Source organism: Meleagris gallopavo, chromosome 11, assembly GCF_000146605.3.
Source record: "Meleagris gallopavo isolate NT-WF06-2002-E0010 breed Aviagen turkey brand Nicholas breeding stock chromosome 11, Turkey_5.1, whole genome shotgun sequence".
Lineage (NCBI taxonomy): Eukaryota > Metazoa > Chordata > Aves > Galliformes > Phasianidae > Meleagris > Meleagris gallopavo.
This window is the reverse complement of record NC_015021.2, coordinates 3,590,829-3,598,150: the sequence shown is the minus strand read 5'-3', so window position 1 is coordinate 3,598,150 and position 7,322 is coordinate 3,590,829. Positions and strand designations below refer to the sequence as shown.

Sequence of the window (7,322 nt, the reverse complement as noted above, 5' to 3'; positions counted from 1 at the left end):
GTTCAGCCGGCCCGGGCGGCATTGCTCACGGGGCGGCTCTCCCCGTTGTGTGCTACCTGCTGCCTACACTGAGCAATTGTAAATGGGGCAATATTGCTGCTGGGAGGGGCAGCGGATCGGGCAGCGTGGGCCCAGCCCCGAAGTGCTGCTTCCACTAGTAACTGGCATGGGGAAATAACCAGAAAACACGTGTGGGGAATTCTGTGTGCTCCACAGATGAGCTCCCCACTGCTCAGAACGGGCAGTGATATTACAATGATGATATCCTGTGATTTCTGCTTCATGAGTCACACCAAAAAAGGAACTGGCACAAATAATTACTTACATACTAATTGTTTTACTATTCCAGCCAAGTTAAGTGCTTGGCCAGATAGTGCTACTGCAACTGAGAAATCATAAAGCAGACAGATGGGGGTCACATGGCAGAAATATGCATGTCTCCCTCTACCATTTGCAAAATAACTATGCAAAAATGGTCTGGTAATGGATTGGGAGTAAGGATCAAGAGATGTTTAATGAGCTCCCTTCAGAAGGGAACTTATTTAAATATCACAGTGTTTACCTGCCGCTCCCACAGCACTGTACCAGCTCCCTCCCACCTCCCACCCTGGTGGATTCCTCTCCATCTTTGCAGCCGCCTCCACTGCCTGCTGAGCTCCTCCAAGCTCTGCTCAGATCTGAAGTGGAATAACTGATTTGGGAGCAGGAGGGAGAAGAAAAACCCAGCTGTTGCCAGCAGAATTTGGGGGCAATTGCATGAGTCCTTCTATAGGCTTTGTTGTGCTCCAAACTTGCCCACAGAGAAGCCTTTCCGCAGGAAGGAATGCTGTTAGCCAAGAAGCTTTAGGGGTGGATTAGGCAGGCTTCTGTTGTTTCAGAATCCCAGCAAAGTCCTTTTCCTCCATCTTTCTTAAAGAGAAAGAGGTTATTAAGAACACAGAGCAGACTGAGGAAGCACAGGATTAGTGTCATCCATTACATCCTTTGAGTTTTGTCTTTAATGTGATAGTGGAAACAGGTGCAGCACTGAGCTGAAAGCAAACCAGATGGGAACTTGTACTGGACAGAAGGAGCACTTTGGGCCACGGGAGGAGGGACAAAATCTGCTCAGCTCTCCTGGGAATGTGCTGATAAACCTGGTTTGAAAGAAAGACTGACACTTCTGAGTGAAAACAAACATCAAACTGGAAAAAAGGAACATGCCCTTGGATGCTAGGAGTTTGGGGCCACTAATGTTTCAAAAATTTGTGCTCCATTTGGCCTCAATCCTTTCATTTAATCCACTTCATTAATCCTTTTTAATTATCCACTTCATTGTAGAAATCCTCTGCTTACCACTCAGCTTCTATGCTCCTTTGTAATTAATAAACTGCACCAATTAAGAGCATCATGATCCACTGCATGCTGTGAAAGGGAAAAACAAGAAATGCATAGTTGGTTTTCCAAAGGTCATCTTACAGATACTTTTTCAGAATGAACTATACTGAAACTGTGCTATTTATAACACATCACAATAGTACAGTAGCAATCACATACAGTTAGTGAATGGCATTATGCCCTGGGCTGGATGGGATGGGAAGGGAAGAATCCAGTGAGATGCATAACTCCATGGAGGATTCATGCTGGAAAGGGTAGACGATTGTAGTAAAAAGGAAATATCAGAGATTTTTCATTATAATGAAGTATATCTGGTTGTATGCAAACGTGGGAGTTATTAACTGTTTTTATAATGACAGATATAATTAGGCAATTAGGGAATATCATGAATTATCTTAAATAATGAACACTGAACTACACTCAGTAAATCACGCTGCAGTGCACTATGCTTGTCTTTCTGCCTGCTTTATCCCCATTTCCACAGGAGCTCTCTCACCATTTTTGCCCATTCCTCTCACCTCAGGACAGATCACAGCTCCACTGCTCCAATCCTTTTGCAAAGATGGGTATGAGGGGACAGGGAAGATTTTATGTGCCATGGATGCTCCTTGCTCTGTAGCAATGAAAGCACACCTGAGGGCATAATAAAGCAGATCAGGAGTAGGACAGAAATGTAGCTACAGGGTGGACAGGTTTGTAACCCTTTGTTTTTGTACTCTCAATAATGGCTCACAGATCCCTAAAGCCACTGTCACTGTGTGCTGTTTTCCTATTGCATAGGCAGCAGTTTCCCAGCTTCTTTTTCTTTATTCTACCTTCTATGTCCTCCCATCTCCGAGACTAAAAACCATAGGTAAGAGTTCCCAAAATAGGCAGAAGGATCCTCCCCCGCATACTCACCTGCTGTTGGAAGCCGAGTGTGCAGCATGGAAGGAGAGCAAGGTAGAGAGGAGATGCATCAGTGCCCACGGCCAGAGCAGCTGCAGCCTGGGCTGCCTGGAGACACTGGACTGCAACTGGCACCCCCTGAATAGTAAAAAGAAAAAAAGACTATAGGAGGTGGCTGAGTGAGAGCAGTTTGGATCCTAGATTCCCAGCGCCTGTTGTGCCTCCTCTCTGTCACCTGGCTGAAGTCTCCTCTGCGTTGCTTTGTCTCCCTGCCCTGCTGCACTGCCTTCTCTCAACTCCACATCCCGCTCTAGTCCTCCTGCTCTGCAGCTGCTTTCCCTTCCCAGATCCCGCTGCTCTTCTAGGAGATGTGCTTTATTGTTTCAAGAGTTTCTTCTTTCTCTGGGACTCCTCAGACTGATTATGGGGGCAACATCAGACTTCCGCTATTTAGCAGGGAAAGGTCAGTAATTTGCAGTGTGTTCTTCAGTAAGGCTTAATTCCAAAAGTTCTTCTGCAACTTCTCGTCGCAAAGAATTAACCTATGTGGATGGAGTCCAGATGTGAAAATTTATCAGCTGTTTAAAAGCATGGAAATTCAAGCTGAGTGCAGCAGCAGTCTTTCCTTTCTCCATACCAAGAATCCCTTTTTTCAGTTTACCAACAGTGATATCAATTTGTGCTCTGGAAAACTCCCTCACTTGGTGTTTGAGTTAGCTGTGTACATGCAAACAAGCAAGTTTTCCTTGGCCATGCATTTTGCAAGTGAAGGTTCAGCCCTGCAATCACTCACAAAGGACAAGTTTACTTTGCTCTTGCTGTAGGCACCCTGTAAGTAGGACAGTGATGGATTCTGATCACAGGAACATTTGTGAAGTATGCATGCACGCAGTATGCTATTCTTCATCACAGTCAAATTAATTTCACTGCAGTACTTATGTTCAGGTTTGCCGGTGTCCAGAAGAACACAAAATCTACCCCCAATCTTTAAAAAAAAGAAAAAGGAAAAAAAGAACTTAAAAAAGACATTCAGATAAATTTTCTTAAAATGTGTTGGGATTCATTCTTCCAGTTTGTCCAGTATTTAGCAATTGTCTTGTATTTCCTTTACCATACCTATCTTTTCTAACCTCCAACTATAGCTGAGGCTTTAAAATCCAAACATCACTTCCACTTTGCTTATCTATGAAGGAATTATATTTCTAAAGTATAATTGGCCCTAATTAGTTACTTAAGAAGGAGAAAGTGATGCAAGGATTCCTGTTTATCCAGTCTGAACATGATTGTAGGGTAGATGGCTAAGGGCAAGTTAGCCTCTTCAGTATTAGATCAAAGCACTATGCCTACTCAATTATTACAAAAGATCACATTCGCTGCAGTACAAAGTTACCCATCAAGACATTATTTTCAAGAGACTGATACGAAGTTGAGAAGGGATAAAAAATCACAGGGAGGAAAATGTTTGTGTGACTCTGTACGATCCACCAGAGAAACTGCAAGCATGAGCTACATTAGACAAAGTGAGATGAAGCTAGAGCCTCTCTTTCCTTAAGGTCTACTCTTTTAAATAAATACAGCCAAATTCTGCCCTCACTCGTGGTCAGTGGGGTTCCACGATGGATGTCAGAACAGTCAGACGTACTGGAGAGATGTTAGTGAAGAAGGATAAAATCCAGGGCACACAGCTTAGATGTTTCAACTCAGAGAAAATTTCTTACTAAGAAAGAGATTAGTAAAATCTGTCTTGAAAGTTGAAATATAGAAGAGGCAAAAGAAGTGAAAGAAAGAGCATTTCATGGTAAAGTATTACCAAAAAAGAGATTCTTCTGATTAATGCTTGCCCCACTCTGAGTGGGCTGAGTTGGATGAGGCTGAAGGTATATCTCCAAAAGCACTGTAAATCTGCCAACCACCACAGTGTTTGCTAACACGCAGACTAGCAATTGTTACAGCAATCTAGCTGTAGGTTTAATTTCTTTACTCGCCCAGAAAGACAGCGGATAGCAGGAGGGCTAAGTAGGACCTCCTCCCAAGCATGCTGTATAAATTAGAGTGCAAAAGAAATCAGCTTTTTTTCTACCTGAAAGGCATAATTTCGTTGTGGATGTCTGAAGTAATTCACAATATTTTACAGGGCTTGTGATATTTTAGACAAAATGATACATTGTGAAAGGACTTCAAATATGAATAAAATGAAAGTATACAATAGAAACAAATCCACATTTGGTATTTTGGGAAAACTTTTTCTTTGAGTCTTCACGCCAGCACTGATCAACGCTACCTCCCATTATTTACCTCATTAGACAATGCCTTCACCAGAGTTTTAAGAGTCTTCTCAAAGGTTATTTCGAGACAAAGCCTGCAGAACATTCTACACATGCTAGAAGAAACCCAGCTATATGCTGATCATGCCCTTCTAAATATAAACCCTCTGGTTTAGAGCAATGCACTGAGGCTTCTTCACACACTACAGCCTGTGGACTCCTCTCTGTGACCTCCAAATGCCCTGACTTTCCCTCCCCTACCACATAATAGTCAAGTAATACTAACCTTGACTGACAACACACAAATAAGAAGTTATTTTAAGGTTGTAAGAGCTTTAAATTGTAAGGTTCCCAGTACACTACTCCAGCTGGCTTGCAAACGGAATAACTAACCCTACATAAAATGTATACAGCCGTCCTTATGAAAGCCCAGTCTATCCTTGGAGATCATTCTCTCCCGTGAGACAGCAGCCCTGAAAAAAAAGGAACCAGACTGCTGCTGATTATTTTCATTACTGTAGCTCCTACAGCTGTGTTGGACTCACTTGGAAATGACATGAACAGTGATCTTTAGAAGCTCTGAGATCACCATGGCGCTTTCTGTCCAGACAAGGAGACCCAAATCCTACATGTGTGACATTACCTAAGCACCTGGCACAAGCCCAAGCTTGTGCCCACACAGAGATGGAGAAAAGGAACTTGCAATTTATCTGTAGTACTGCTTGTATTTATATATAACAGCATTAACAGGTAAACCCACAGGAACAAAGCAAACAGAACCAGACAATGACCATGACCCTGTCCTTCTTCCAGAGACGTATTTGCATTTAGTCCACAGTGCAGGCTGCACGGGGACACAGCCTAGAGATACACGACAGGACAGAACTGGCTGAGCTCACAGCGTTCTTTTACCTATTGCCAAGGAGCACAGGGACTGTGCAGCACCTTCCTGTCTGACCCCAGCACTGGAAAACCGAAAGCTTCCGTCCCACAGAATATTATCCTAGGGCATTTTAAAATACTACAGGAAGACAAGAACAATGGAGAAAAGTTTCCAGACATTTATCTTCACTGCTGTGACAGCAATACATATCTTCACCAGCGCCCAGACAGTCAGGTGCCACTGAGGATCCGGAACCACCAACAAATTCCACGTGCTGATCCCCAGCAGGGCTACTTCCCACAGAGCTGCAGACCCAGTGGGCGTTTCTCGCAGGAAGCCAGGAGATAGGCAATATTCTCCAAGGCAAGAGGACTAAATGCCTCCTGCCTGTGGAAAAGACAGAAGTGCCGAACGAGTCCTGCTGCTGCTGCAGCCCAGCACTTCCATCAGCAGCGGATGCTGCTGTTGTTTAGACCATCTGTCACAACAGCTGCTGGTGCTTTTCCAGCAGGCTCTTCAGCGCAGGTCTGAACCACGTGGCTCCCAGCCACCTCTCTGTACCTAACCTTGAGCAGGGAGGCTGAAGACCACGCTAACTTTGGCCTGATGCCTAGGGCCTGCGGTGGCATTCACTACCAGAGATGAAAGCATCACTTAGGAATCACGCAGCAGGATGGGAGCAGGGCAGGGAGGAGACATCTGGCTGCAACTGCCTCACCAGCGGGGACAACCACAGCGACACAGCCCATGGGCAGCATCTAGCCTGTCTGCTCCTGGGGCCTCTTCAGCACAGAGCAGCCCATCAGAAGATGGACAGAAGATTTGCCAGAGGCTGAGCAGTTTAACCCCGAAGAGCCTTTCTTCTCCTTAAACCACACATTGCAGAGCCCACAGAGCATCCTGCTCACCCCAAGGACTGTTGTCTCTGCAGGCTGCCAGGCTTCCACCTCCCACCCTCTAACATGCATGGACATCAGAACACGTTAGGCCCATTATCTAAAAAATAAGTCCCTTTGTTTAATATTTTACTCTATTCATTAACTTCCCAGTACTGTTTCAGCTGTGTTTATTTTCCTAGCAGGACTTTATTTTTGTAAAGATTACAAGCAGTGCCATCAGCCTGCCCTACTTCGGACAGTTCTGTAAAATCAATGTTTTCCTGTAATGAAAAATGCACTGAACATCACTTTCAGCAACACATTTTTACTGCTTCTTTTGTGCCAGTTTTTAAAAACACTTTTCTGGTCACCTTTATGTTCACAGTACCTTGCACTTTGTCACTACTCATCACTCAATAGAAGATTTTAATAAAAATCATAGGGTATGGAACCCTAATTATGCTGTACTGAGATTATACTACATGAGTTTACATATATATCAGAATATTGTAGTGCAATAAAGACATATGAAAATGCACAAGATGTTTAAGACCATTCACATGTGCTGAAAGCAAACAGAAAGGAAACACGTGGAAGCAGCAGAGAACAGCCCCGTGCTCCAGCTGCCACCTGAGCCTGCAGGTCTCTTCACTTTCTGCAATTTCTTCTCATTACCCCAAACTTCTTACCGCACAGCAGCACACTGCCACTGCTTTCCCTGTATTTATATATTCTCATTATGTAACGATGCCGCTTGCATAACCGCACTGCTAAGTGTGGGATTTGTGTAAGGCTCGGCCCCGCGCAGCCCCGGCGATCCATCATTGCGCCCTTGCGGCCCGCAGCGCGCCGCTCGCACAGCAGGGAGGAGATGGGGGCCCGGTGTGTCAGTGTGACATACACACATCCTCTGCAGCCCGGGTCGCGAACGTTCAGCCTAAAACAGCTTCTGCGTTCGCCGCATGACAGAACGTCACCGAAGAACCCGGCTTCGGTGTAGCGCACGCGGCAGAAACCGCATCCGCCGATGTC

General features: G+C 44.8%; 1 long non-coding RNA gene across 2 annotated transcripts; it reads right to left on the bottom strand.

Annotated features, from left to right (window-relative positions):
- Positions 1-34: 34 nt before the first annotated feature.
- LOC104912544 lies at positions 35-7,316 on the bottom strand. Of its 2 annotated transcripts, none has more exons than XR_004160925.1 (4): positions 2,501-7,316; positions 2,278-2,403; positions 1,896-2,010; positions 35-1,404 (listed from the first exon to the last, which is right to left on the bottom strand). It is a non-coding gene; the product is annotated as an uncharacterized LOC104912544 (long non-coding RNA). The 2 variants fall into 2 exon arrangements; XR_004160926.1 differs by having other exon boundaries at positions 3,074-7,316.
- Between the last annotated feature and the right edge of the window lie 6 nt (positions 7,317-7,322).